At 43.4% G+C, this 14,180-nt stretch overlaps 1 long non-coding RNA gene across 2 annotated transcripts in view; it reads left to right on the top strand.

Moving 5' to 3' along the window:
- LOC138985931 (uncharacterized) overlaps positions 1–13,920 on the top strand; it is a 111,684-nt gene extending 97,764 nt beyond the window's left edge. For both annotated transcript variants that reach the window (XR_011462858.1, XR_011462859.1), the window contains exon 4: positions 13,446–13,920. This is a non-coding gene — a long non-coding RNA (uncharacterized lncRNA). The remainder of the gene's footprint in view (positions 1–13,445) is intronic.
- The last annotated feature ends 260 nt before the right edge of the window (positions 13,921–14,180 follow it).

Raw genomic sequence — 14,180 nt, 5'->3', positions numbered from 1 at the left:
GTTCTCCGTGGTACACACACACACCTCAGTTTTCCGTCCCTCTTTTTCCTTGTGGCTCAGTGGTAAAGTATCTGCCATCCATGCGGGAGACCTGGTTCGATACCTGGCTTGGGAAGACCCCCTGGAGAAGGGAAAGGCTACGCACTCCAGTACTCTGGCCTGGAGAATTTCATGGACTGTATAGTTCATGGGGTCACAAAGAGTCGGACACGACTGAGCAACTTTCACTTCAGTTCTCTCAGAGATGCGTCACTCTGTTTCATTACAGTTCTGCAACCTATATATGTATCCCGATTTAGCACGTTTTGAAAGTAGGTTTCCCCAAACTGGGTAGCAAGTCCAAAGCAAGCTGTGCAAAGAAAGCAGAAGTTCCCCTGCCAGAATAGAGTCTTGAAGTCACACCATGGCTTCAGATTTCTTGAGAATTTATATTTTTCCCTTTCGGAGAAAGTGGTCCTCGGCAATCTGCACATGTTTAAAAGTAGGAGATTTAAAAGCTGTTTGGATGTACTGAGAGAGGGTTGAGGCTGGCCAAGATGTATCTTCACTGTAAAGTGATCCAGGTGGACTGTTGGAGAAACCCCTGACATCAGTGTGTTTAGAATTTTCCTCTTGGGCTATCAGAGTCCCTGAAGATAAGTTTTACAAGTTTCTGTTTTAACCAAGTAGGGGAAGAAGGCTGGGATCTCAGTAATCAGCATTAAGTTACATTAGACGGTCTCCGTCTTTTGGGCAGAATACTATGTTGATCCATTTGTGCTGCTCTGACAAAAATACCATAAGCTGGGTGGCTTATAAACACTTTTTTCTCACAGTTCTGAAGTCTAGGAAGTCCAAGATCAAGGTGCCAAAAGATTTAGTGTCTGGTGAGAGACCACTTCCCCACTGAAGTTCATCTTCTCTCCATGTCCTCGTATGGTGGGAGGGGTGGGTGGGGCTCTCTGGGGTCCCCTTTAAGGGCACTAATCCCATTCATTAGAACCGGACGTGGAAAGGACTGATGCTGAAGCTGAAGCTCGAATACTTTAGCCACCTGATACGCAAAGCCGACTCATTGGAAAAGTCCCTGCTGGGAAAGATTGGGGGCAGAAGGAGAAGGGGGTGACAGAGAATAAGATGGTTGGATGGCATCACTGACTCAATGGACATGAGTTTGAGCAAGCTCTGGGAGTTGGTAAAGGACAGGGAAGCCTGGCGTACTGCAGTCCATGAGTCGGACACAACTTAGCAAAGAATCGCAAAGAGTTGGACATGACTTAGCAACTGAACAGATCCCACTTATGAGGGTTCCACCCTCATGGCCCCTTCACCTCCCCAAATCCCCACATTCTAATACCATTGCCTTGGGGGTTAGGTTTCAACATACGAGTTTCTGGAGGACGCAAATATTCAGATCACGGCAGACACCCTTACTTCCCGTTGTGTCTTGGCAGTGCCCAGTCCAGAAGAGTTTCTGGTCGTCTTCCAGGTGGTTATAATGCAATTCGGTGTACAGGAGGCTTCTAAGGGTCATCTGTTTCACAAACAGCTTTCACCAAGTCCTCCTTCATACCTCCTTTCTTCCCAATCTCAGAGTTACTCAGTGCTGCCAGGATGTGAGCCTGTGAAGTTGCTGCTCTGAAAGCCAGGTTGGCTCACAGCTCTGCCCACCGCCATCTGAGGATTTGGCTGTGGCAAGTCTGTTGAGTCAGTCATCACTCATCCATCTGTGCTCCAGCTTCCATGTTTTACTACTGTTGCCTCCTCTTCTGTCCTCCCCAAGCTGCGCTTGTCTGTCCTTTTAAATCATCTCTTTACTGTACATTTAGTGGAGTCTCTGGAGGAACAGGAATTAGATGCATGTGTTCAAACACCCTAACTCAGAATCCTTCCATTTTCTGTAAATGTATTAGCCTTGAGAGGGGAACGGTCTATTCACTCACTTTCAATCCTCCTTGTTTTTGGATAAATGCATTCAAAGCTATCAATTTCCCACTCAATATTCATCCCACAGATTTTGATAATACTTCCACTGTTATTGGATTCCAAAGATTTTGTCCTTTCCACTGTGATTTCTACATGTTGACAAGCTACTTAGGACAGTATTTTTAAATTTCCAAAAATATTGTAAAATGATCTTCTTACTACTGATTTCTAATCAACATGTGGTCTTAGAAGATGGGTTGTATGTATGACAAGGATCTTTGAAATGTGTTGAGATTTCTTCTGTCTTGTGGTCATGGTTGATTTTTGTATAGGTTCCATCTGTGCTTGTAAAGAGCATGGCGTCCCCATTCATTAATGAAAGATTCTATGTATATCTGTTAGATCAGACTTGATCTTATTATATGATTGCTGCTGCTGCTGCTGCTAAGTCACTTCAGTCATGTCTGACTCTGTGTGACCCCATAGACGGCAGCCCACCAGGCTCCGCCGTCCCTGGGATTCTCCAGGCAAGAACACTGGAGTGGGTTGCCATTTCCTTCTCCAATGCATGAAAGTGAAAAGTCAAAGTGAAGTCGCTCAGTCGTGTCCGACTCTTAGCGACCCCATGGACTGCAGCCTACCAGGCTCCTCGGTCCATGGGATTTTCCAGGCAAGAGTACTGGAGTGGGGTGCCATTGCCTTCTCTGTATTAGCATAATTTTATTATTCTAATCTTCTATATTCTTATTAATTTTTCATTGGCACAATCAGCTTCTACTCTGTGATTATTTTAGTTTTCACTTTATTTGAGACTATGTGGTTAACTATGTACATGTGCATGGTTGGTAGGTTTTTTTCTATTAAATTTTATATAATATCATTCTTTGTCCCTATGAATGCTTTGACCATCCTAGATAGCATATTGAAAAGCAGAGTTATTACTTTGTCAACAAAGGTCCATCTAGTCAAGGCTATGGTTTTTCCAGTGGTCATGTATAGATGTGAGAGTTGGACTGTGATGAGCATTGAAGAATTGATGCTTTTGAACTATGGTGCTGGAGAAGACTCTTGCGAGTCCCTTGGACTGCAAGGAAATCCAACCAGTCCGTTCTAAAGGAGACCAGTCCTGGGTGTTCATTGGAAGGACTGATGCTGAGGCTGAAACTCCAATACTTTGGCCACCTCATGCTAAGAGTTGACTCCCTCCTGATGCTGGGAGGGATTAGGGGCAGGAGGAAAAGGGGACAACAGAGGATGAGATGGCTGGATGGTATCACTGACTCAATGCACATGAGTTTGGGTGAACTCTGGGAGTTGGTGATGGACAGGGAGGCCTGGTGTGCTGCGATTCATGGGGTCGCAAAGAGTTGGACACGGCTGAGCGACTGAACTGAACTGAACTGAACTGATGAATGCTTTTCTCTTACTTTTTAATTTTTGTCTGATTATGATTTATTCCCCAGCATTCCTTTGCTCTTTATTTACTTTTTCATAATATATCTTTTCCATCCATTTATTTCCAACTTTCTTTCTCTACCCCCATGAATGTGTAGAGTTTAGAGTTATCTCTTATAAGTATAGAACTGCATTTAAAAATTAAATTTTATTTAATCTTTGAAATACTTAATCCCACATATAGTATCAAATTCTAAACATAATAAAGATATAATATAGCTTGAATGTGGAGTTTAGAAAAATGGTACACATGATCTTATTTGCAAAGCAGAAATAGAGTCACAGATATAGAAAACAAACTTATTGTTACCACAGAGGGAAGAGGAGGTGGGATGAATTGGGAGATTTAGTATTGCTATCTATACACTTCTATATATTAAATAGATAACCAATGAGAACATACTGTGTAGCATAGGGAACTCTATTCAGTACTCTGTGGTGATCTAAATGGAAAAGGAATCTTAAAAAGAGAGGATGTATGTATACACATAGCTGTTTCAATTTGATGTACACCAGAAACTAACATTGTAAAGCAACTCGACTAGAGTAAAAATTTATTTTAAAAATAAATATACTAAAAAGTAACTGAAAAATTTCCCTCTCAGCTTCTTTCCCCATCTTCCCAGTCTCTCTCTTTAGCAGGCGGTGAACATCATTAGTTTCTTGCTGGAGATAACCATTGGGAGTATAAGTAAATATGATTTATAAATTATTTCTTTTATGGTAGCAGTATATGCACTGTCCCTTATCTTGCCCTTTCATCTTTTAGGGATTTGTTCTTAATTGTACATGAAGAACTTCCTCATTTTATGAATGACTACATATTATTTTGCTTTATGAATGTACCCTAATCTATTAACCGATCTCTCATCAGTGGACTTTTAGGTAGTTTCCAATCTTTTACTTTTACAAACAATGTTGCAATGATCTTGTGCAAACATTATTTAAACATGGACAAATATATCTATGAGAGAAATTTCTAGAAGTGGAACTTCTGGGACAAAGGGTATAGGCTTTTGTAACTCCGATAGATATACAGATGTTGCCCAATTATCCTCCATAGAGTTTTGCCAGTTTACACTCCCACTGCAAAGAATGTTCTAATTCATTCTAATTCCCGCTTGCTGGTTTCCCCACTGTGTCACCTTATCAGCCAAGGGCCAGTCAGGAAATAGAGTCATTGTTAATGATTTTCAACAGAGGGAATCTTAGAAGGGGGACTGAGTATACAGGTGGTGGGAGAACCGAAGTCAAACATGGGCTAAGGAGGCAGCTCAGGGCAAGAACCATCGCAGCAATCTCTGCTACCACCCATGGGCTGCTGGACCCAGAAGCCAGGACCATCAGAAGAAGCTGTCACTGCCTCCCTGGTAGGAGCTGGGAGGATGGAAATAGGGGTTGTCAAGAGGGTGCTAGAGGAGAAGTAATTGTTGAAGGAGATGCTCCCAGGAGCAGAGAGTGAAGCGCAGAAATACTCTGGCTTCTCCCTCTCCTCTGCCCTCCTGTTTTTTGGCCCGTGCCTCCCATTTCTGAAATGACCTGAAGTCAGCAAGAGAGTTTGAGAAATATCTTTTCCTGTGACTGGAGACCAGAGCAGAGAAAGATGGAGAATATACAGATCTGAGAGCAAAACAGGGAAATGAATGGCACAGTCCGATTTTTCTGCAGTTCAGCTCCACGTGCACCATCTACGCCATATTTAAATGCCACTGTCTACTGGGTCTCACAGGATATGACTGACCCCTAGCTGCTCTCCAATCTCATTTTCTACCTCTGTCCCCAAATTTTCTCAGTTGCCCCTACTCTGGCCCCTTACTGTTGTTCAAGCAAGCCAACTTCTCCCGAACGCCCCCCATTCATCTCTGTTCAGCAAGTTTGAGATGCATCCACTCGGGACCACGCCTGCATCTGCAGTTTTTTGGGAGAGAGCTCCCTCCAGCCCTGGGACTTTGTCTCGGGTCCAGTGGTCCCAGGCAGTGGGCAGTTCATTCAGTTCCTGGTCTTGGAGCTGAGTCTTAATCCTTTCCATGCCTTAGTGCCACCATTCTCCATAAAGCCACAGCCCCAGGCAATGAGCAGCTGTCATTATTATTCAGTTACCTCATATGGGTTGTATCTAGCAGTGAGCCTGGCCCACTTGCCACTGCCCCAGCAGAAACACATTTAATCCTTGTTATTTGAGGCAACCGACCCCTTAGCCACTAATGCTTGATTCAGACCACGGAAGTCAGCAGGCTCAAGGCTCCTGTTCACCTATCACTTTGGTTTCTGGTCCTTGGAGATGTTTAGTTTATTTCTGACACCAGTTGTGTTTTACTGGTTTTCTCTTCAGATAACCTGTCATTATGTGTGTGTGTGTGTGTGTGTGTGTGTGTGTGTGTTTTGAAGCAGAGGGAATGTAATGAACCATGACCTTTCAGCACCATCTTTTTCCTTTTTTTAATGTTTATTTATGTATTTGGCTATGCCGGGTCCTAGTTGCAGCACATGAGATCCAGTTCCCTGACCAGATATGGAACGTGGGCCCCCTGCACTGGGAGCGTGGAGTCCCAGCCACCGGACCAGCTGGGAAGTCCCTCGGCCATGGCGACCAGACCACGCGCTTAGATTGGCAGATGCTCAGTTAAAACACTCCATTAATGGACTCAGGAATCCATTTCGCACATGCTGGTGCTAAAATCATACATGAACCAGCCTGTACTTGTGTGGTGGGTTTGGGTGCAAACGCTGGGCTGTAGAACCATTCCTTCCAGCAGCAGCACAACTGGAGAATATATAGGTGGCTGTGATGGCAAGCTCGTGATCCCCAGCCCCAGCAGGGCCTTCTACAGGGCTGCAGGGGAGCTTGGCTGGCTTCCCCCGTGCTTGCTTCAGCACTAGATCTGACCCTTCATTGCAGTGAGCGTTAGTAACACTACCATCACTGATATTATCGTGACTCTAGTCATCAAGTTAAACTCCTGCAACAACTCTCACTCTTTAAACTGGACCCAACCTTTCTTCTTAATTTTCATCTCAAGGGAGTTCCTGCCCCTCTTTTTCACTGAAGGCTTATTTCTTAAATTGCTCTAATTCTTAGCCCCGGTGAGCAACTCAGGTTTCCTGTGTCATCAATTTCCCCTTCATCTAGATATGAAAACGGTAAAATCTGTACTGATTGATGCCAGCCTACTACGATGTGGTTAAATGTATCTCACCTTCAAAACAGTAAATAGAACTTCCCTGGCAGTCCAGTGGTTAAGACTCTGTGTTTCCACTGCAGGAGGCACAAGTTCGATCCCTGGGTGGGGAGCTAAGATCCTGCAAGACTTGTGGTGCAGCCAGGAAGACAGAAAAGAAAAGTAAATAAACATAAAGTCTCCCCTGATGTGGCACCCCTTCTAGCTATTACCAACCTTAGCCATCCATCACGGAGGCATACCATGGAGCAGTCTTGCTCCCACCCCTCACCCCCGTCTTAACTGTTGCAATCAGGCCTCCGCTCCCATTGCTTCACTGAAACCAGGCAATGAAGGTCATTCATGAGTTTTCATTGCCAAATCCAGTGGCGCATGCTTGGGTAATTGCTTGGATTTTCTGCAACATTCGTCACCTCCTCTCTTTGGAAACCCCACACTTCTTTGGCTTCCATGACCCTCTCTCCTCTTGTTCCATTTTTCCTCCTTGTGGCTGGAGCGTCTTCACCCTCCCCTGGCCCCAGCCTTGATCTTTCCTCACTCTGCTCCCTCCCTCTGGCTTTCTCATACGGTCAGTGTGACTCCTTTTGTATTTGCCTGCAGTTGACACCTGTACTGGATTGAATGATGTGCCCCCAAATTTACGCCCACCCAGAACTTAAGAATGTGACAATACTTGGAAATAAGGTCTTGGAAAGTGTCATTAGTTGAGACGAGGGCATACTGGACTGGGATGAGAGAATAAAATGTTGTTGTTTAAAGCCACCCTGTTGGTGGCACTTGGTTACAGCAGCCACAGGAATCTAATCCATTGGTTCTCTCTGGACTTGCAGTAGACCTCGCTGGTGTCAGGGGCTGGACTCAGGCAGGGCAACCCAGTCCCCCCCTTATAGCTCATTCATTCACTTTGTTCTCTCTAGATATTTTCCAGTTTCAGACAAAAGATCTTCCATTTGACCGGGACAGTAGCTTTGTCCAGAAGAGAAAGTGAAAGTCACTCGGTCGTGTCCAACTCTTTGAGATCCCATGGACTATTCAGTCAGTGGAATTCTCCAGGCCAGAATACTGGAGTGGGTAGCCTTTCCCTTCTGCAGGGGATCTTCCCAACCCAGGAATTGAACCCAGGTCTCCCACTTTGCAGGAGGATTCTTTACCAGCTGAACCACAAGGGAAGCCCAAAAATATTGGAGTGGGTAGCCTATCCCTTCTCTGGCGGATCTTCCCAACCCAGGAATTGAACCAGAGTCTCCTGCATTGCAGGCAGATTCTTTACCAACTGAGCTATCAGGGAAGGCCCCCCAGAATAGAAAGATAGCTCTTAAATCTTGACTTACCACTTAACTGCTGTGTGTCCCCAGGCAAGAACTCCTTTTGTCAGCTCAGTTTTTCCATCTGTTCAGTGGGAGATATTAGTTTCTTCCTGGGTTTTAAGATTCAGTGAACTGACGGGAAAAGTTTTTAGTGGAAAGTCAAACTTGTAAGTTTACCTTTCTTTGGAAGACAGAAACAAACAAGAAATGTTTGGACTTCTTTTCTTGCTATTCCTTAACTTGACATCAGCAGCCTCAAGCTTCAGTTGGTTCTTTTCACTCAAGCAACTTTAGAAAAACCCTTTCTGAGTCTGGCACCTTTAAGTGAGTCTTTCCTCTGGGCTAAAACTTCAAGGCATCTTCCTGGTCCGTGACCTTGAGGTTTATTCTAGGTCAGCTGCCCTGCCATTGTCATTTTCTCCTATCTCCCAGCAATTACTACATTTTCGTAAGAATTCTGAGGTTGTCAGAGAGTTGTTTTTATAGCAACACTATTTTCTTTACGCTTGCTAGTCCCTTCCAGCTTTCCACAGCTGGTGATTTACCGCCCTTAGAGCCTCCTGCGTGTATTAGTTACTCAGTGTTGTCCAACTGTTTGTGACCCCATGGACTGTAGCCTGCCAGGCTCCTCTGTCCATGGGATTTCCCAGGCAAGAACACTGGAGTGGGTTGCCATGCCCTCCTCCAGGGGATCTTCCTGACCCAGAATCAAACTCTCATATTCTGTGTCTCCTGCATTTTTACCTGCTGAGCTATCAGTAAAGCCTTCTCAGTTCAGTCGCTCAGTTGTGTCCGACTTTTTGCGACCCCATGAATTGCAGCACGCCAGGCCTCCCTGTCCATCACCAACTCCCAGAATCTACGAAAACTCATGTCCATCGAGTCGGTGATGCCATCCAGCCATCTCATCCTCTGTTGTCCCCTTCTCCCCCTGCCCCCAATCCCTCCCAGCTTCTGGGTCTTTTCCAATGAGTCGACTCTTCACATCAGGTGGCCAAAGTATTGGAGTTTCAGCTTTAGCATCAGTCCTTCCAAAGAATACCCAGGACTGCTCTCCTTTAGGATGGACTGGTTGGACCTGCTTGCAGTCCAAGGGACTCTGAGGAGTCTTCTCCAACACCACAGTTCAAAAGCATCAATTCTTCGGTGCTCAGCCTTCTTCACAGTCCAACTCTCACATCCATACATGACCACAGGAAAAACCATAGCCTTGACTAGACGGACCTTTGTTGGCAAAGTCACGTCTCTGCTTTTTAACATGCTATCTAGGTTGGTCATAACTTTCCTTCCAAGGAATAAGCGTCTTTTAATTTCATGGCTGCAGTCACCATCTGCAGTGATTCTGGAGCCCAAAAAAATAAAGTCTGACACTGTTTCCACTGTTTCCCCATCTATTTCCCATGAAGTGATGGGACCGGATGCCATGATCTTCGTTTTCTGAATGTTGAGCTTTAAACCAACTGTTTCACTCTCCTCTTTCAGTTTCATCAAGGGGCTTTTTAGTTCCTCTTCACTTTCTGCCATAAGGGTGGTGTCATCTGCATATCTGAGGTGATTGACATTTCTCCCGGCAGTCTTGATTCCAGCTTGTGTTTCTTCCAGCCCAGAGTGTTTAGCTCTTTATTCTCCCGGAGCTGAATGGCAGCAGCCGTAACAGAGATGATGACGATGACACTTCTGTAGCATGCCCCATCTGCCAGCACTGTTTAGGTGCTTTACATACGTGAACTCACTTCATAGTTAATCTTTTGTACTTCTTTTATTGTCTTGTTTCATGTTAAACATTTTTTTAGTGCACCATTTTGGTTCTTCAGTCAATTTTGCAGACATTTTTAAAGGATTATTTTCCCAGTGATTGCTCATACATCTTAACTCAGTACAAACTACTTCAGGCTATTTTTGACATAATTTTGGTAAAATAGAGTAACTTCATATAGTATCTCCCTTCTGCACATTATGCTATTATTGTCCCATGTTGTATGTTTATAATAAATTCATCAATAGAGTGTTATAGTTATCACTGTATGCAATCTTATTTTTTAAATATAAAACTTAAAACCTATTTTAACATTCTTCATATTTATGTTTACCCACATATTTACTATTTCTGGGGTTCTTCCTATCTTCTTGTGGATTCATGTTACTGCTTTGTGTCACTTTGTTAATTGGAAGGACAGCTAGCAAAACATTCTTTCATTTTTTTGTGTTTTGAGAAACATTTTTGTTTTGCCTTCATTTTTCTAATTGCTGTGTATAAAATTCTTGATTGGCAGTTTTTTGTTCCAGCTCTTTTTGTATGTTGCCCCACTCCTTTTGGCTTCCCTGGTTTGTGGTGAGACATCAGCCATTAATTGCATTGTTGTTCCCTTCGTATATGGTGAATCATTTTATTCTTGTTTCTGTTATGATTTTCTTGTTTTCTTTGGTTTTTTCTTTGGTTTAGTGATATATGTGGGTGTGGATCTCTTCATGTTCAACCTACTTGGGATACATTAAGCTCTTTGGATCTATAGATTCATTTTAAAAAATCAAATTTGGTAAAATTTCAACCATTGTTTTTTAAAATTCTCATTTGTTTACTTTTGGCTGTGCTGGGTCTTTGTTGTTGCCCAGGCTTTTCTCTAGTTGCGGTACAGGGCTGTCTCATTGCAGTGGCTTCTCTTGTTGTGGAAGAGAACTCCTTTTGGGCTTCTCTTTTTTGGGGCTCCAGAGCACAGGTTCATGGTTGTAGCACACAGCCTTAGTGGCATGTGGGATTTTTCCCAGATCAAGGACTGAATCCATGTCTCCTGCACTGGTAGGTGAATTCTTTACCACTGAGCTACTGGGAAGCCCCATTATTTCTTAACTATTCTTTCTGGCTTTTTTTTTTTTTTGGAAACTCTCATTACATTTATGTTGGTTTGCTCGATATTTTCCTGCAAGTCTCTGAAATTGTTTTCCTTCAATCTTTTTTCCCTCTGTTCTTCAGATTGGAAAACTTCTGCAAAATTCTCTTCAATTGACTGATTCTTCTGAAACTCGTATCTTCATTTAAGTCCAACCTGCTGCTGCTGCCGCTAAGTTGCTTCAGTCGTGTCTGACTCTGTGCGACCCCATAGATGGCAGCCCACCAGCCTCCCCCATCCCTGGGATTCTCTAGGCAAGAACACTGGAGTGGGTTGCCATTTCCTTCTCCAACCTACTGAGCACAAAAGAGCTTAGGTAATTGTCTAAGGCAAACCCTTACTTAAAGGGCAAAACAGCAAATATTTTAGGCTTGCAGTTCATATGGTGTCTGTCACAGCTACTCTGCTCTGCCATTTCGGCTCAAAGCTATATAGCCTATGTAAATCAGTGGCTGCTAATGTGTTCCAATAAAACCATTATTTACAAGAACAGGTGGCTGGTCTGCAGACTGTAGTTTGCTAATCTATGATCGCTGGTCTAAGTTTTGCAATTATTAATAGCAACAGGCATACCTGGGATTCAGATGTATGTCTTCTTTCTTCAAAGTCTGCACTTTTTCCAATATCTCACATTGCCTCCCACTAATGGATTGTTTTGGTCTTTTTAGTGATGAGAAGCACCACAAATACTAGTCAGAACACACCATCTATTTTTGCATCACTTGCTTCATTCCAGTATTTAAATGTGTAATAGGAGAGTCTTTTCCCCTTTTTTTCCTTACTCTTCTTTCTTTCCTTCCATTCTTTTATTTCTTATTCCATTCTTTGCTTCTTCCTGACACTGTCTTTCTTTCCTTCCTCCCTTCTCTCTCTCTCTTCCTATTATTCACCTTTGTAGGCTGACCATACTTTTTTCTAATTCCGTTTCATTCTCCACTGAACTGTTTTCATTTTGCCAAAGAAAATTGCTGATAACGTAATGTGTTACAATAGTCACATAGAAAAATAGTAAGTAGGAAAGAAAATAGGAATGTAAGTGCTGTTGCTAGCAGGATTACCACCCATAAGTTATAAATAGAGTAGAGGTCATCTGTTTTCCTCTGGCGATGTTTGATTTAAAAAAAATTGCTTCAAAAAGTCTTCTGGGGAGCAGGAAGCAGGGAAGCATGCAGATTTCAATTTCTTCTTCATTTTCTATGAATGATTTCTTTCTAAAACTGTTTCCTCCCTCAACCTGGTTTTGTCATTCACAACGTGAAATGGACTGCTCCAGTCAGTCTTGGGTTGTATCAGTTGTTCCCTAGGCTTCTTGGGAGAAACTTCCACCTCTAGAATTAAAGACCTATGTGTGTGCTGCTGTGTGCTCAGTCACTTCAGTTGTGTCCAACTCTTGCGACCCCATGGACTGTAGCCCATCATGCTCCTCTGTCCAAAGGATTCTCTAGGCAAGAATACTGGAGTGGGTTGCCATACCCTCCTCCAGGGGATCTTCCTGACCCAAGGATCGAACCCATGTCTCTTGCATCTTCTGCATTGTAGGTGGATTCTTTACTCACTGAGCCACCTGGTAAGCCCAAAGACCTATGTAGCTGCCCCAAAAGGTGAGTTGGTTCCTGGAATCATGCCTGTCATAGGCCTTCTGCAGCCATGGAACTTGTATACATGGTATAGAATGTTTTTGATAAAATGAGATGAAATAATCAACTAAAAGTAGCTCAAATAGAGCCTGTGCTCTAGAGGAACCCCAACTACTGAGCCCACGTGCCACAGCTGCTGGAGTCCAAGTGCTGTTAAAGCCTATGCCCTGCAATAAGAGAAGCCACTGCAATGAGAAGCCCACGCACCACAACTAGAGAGGATCCCCACTCGCCGCAACTAGAGAAAGCTCTCAAGGAAGACCCAGTGTAGCCCAAAATAAAAATTTTTAAAAAAGAACATCTCCACTGTTCTTCCCATCCTCTGATTCCCCAGTGATCCCTGGTGAGATACCTTTCATTTTAAGATTCATTTTTATCACTCTGAAGAGTTGGCAACATGTTCATCTATTTGCAGAGGGTTTTCTTTTGTTTACACCCAGTTATAGCAACCTAAAATAAGTTCTGTGGTCAGACTTTTAGTATTTGTTTACTCATTCAATTCTGACTCAGTGTCCATTGTGTGCCAGGCACTGTCAGCCACTGGGATTACAGGATGAATCAGAAAAATGCCTACTCTCAGGGACCACAGGCTTGGGGTTTGGGCGTGCTAGATTTTCTTTCTGGCGCCATCTCTCTGCAATTTAAAAACTTTATTTATTTTTTCCTATGCTCTGGGTGATTATAGTCCTCAGTTAGCACTCCAAGAAGTTGCCATTATTCAGTTAGAATTAGCTCTTAAGATTGAAAATGTTTGCTATCCTTGTCCAATCTCTTTATTTTTCAATTGGAGAAACCGAGGCTCTTGCTGAACAAGTCTACCCTCTTCTGAATCTTCAGCAGTGTATAAGGTGGGTATCGGAAATGACCACAGTCCTCTGCATTAGCTGCATTCCTCCTAGAAGGTTATATGGGAGAGGCATTACATGACTTGCCATGAGTTGGCTCGCAACGTATACTATAGCGGGTGTGAGCAGTCCTAAAACAAGTGTGGTCTGAAATCACATCCAGATTCATTGGTGTGAAATCACATTTCACATTACAAAGTTTGCTAACAGTTTCTGCTTTGCCCAGCAGCCCAGTCCTGGAATCTGAGGTTCTTTCACCAGACAAGGAACTAAGCTGAGCGTGGACTTGGGTGAAAAGATCAAGTGACATTGATGAGAAAGGAACGTCCTTTCCCTGCTTCTTCCCTGGAAGAAAAGCACTTTCTCCTACCTTGGTGTTCAGAGAAGAACATAAAATGGTACCATCAAGATCTCTTATGCATCTTCGCACAGGAACTTCTCGGACTACCTTCATAGCTCAGTCGGTAAAGAATCTGCCTACAATGCAGGAGACCTGGGTTCTATTCCTGGGTCAGGAAGATCCTCTGGAGAAGGAAATGGCAACCCACTCCAGTATTCTCACCTGGAGAATCCCATGGACAGAGGAGCCTGACAGGCTTCAGTCCATTGGGATTGCAAGAGTTGGACACGACTTAGCAACCAAACCACTGCCACCACCACAGGAAGTTCTAGCCATTGAAGAAGGATGGGCTTTGCCTCAGACAAAAGGGTAAATAACAAGGCAGCTTGAACTCATAGGTTGTTGAATGTCAGTGGATGTAATATACTATTGTTAAAAAAAAAAAAAAAAAGTTCAACCCAGTGTGGGTCATGCTGGGAACTATGTGCACAGATTTCATTAAAAAGAGATTTGTTGCTTAGGTTTGGATGTGGGCCATCTGTTCTATTTTTCTTGAATTTAAAGTCACTTTCCCAGTGGAATTGTATTTTGAACTTGTTTGGGGAAAGCAGGGCACTTTATTTA

Source organism: Bos mutus, chromosome 27 (genome assembly GCF_027580195.1).
Source record: "Bos mutus isolate GX-2022 chromosome 27, NWIPB_WYAK_1.1, whole genome shotgun sequence".
NCBI lineage: Eukaryota > Metazoa > Chordata > Mammalia > Artiodactyla > Bovidae > Bos > Bos mutus.
This window is presented reverse-complemented; position numbering and strand designations above follow the sequence as displayed.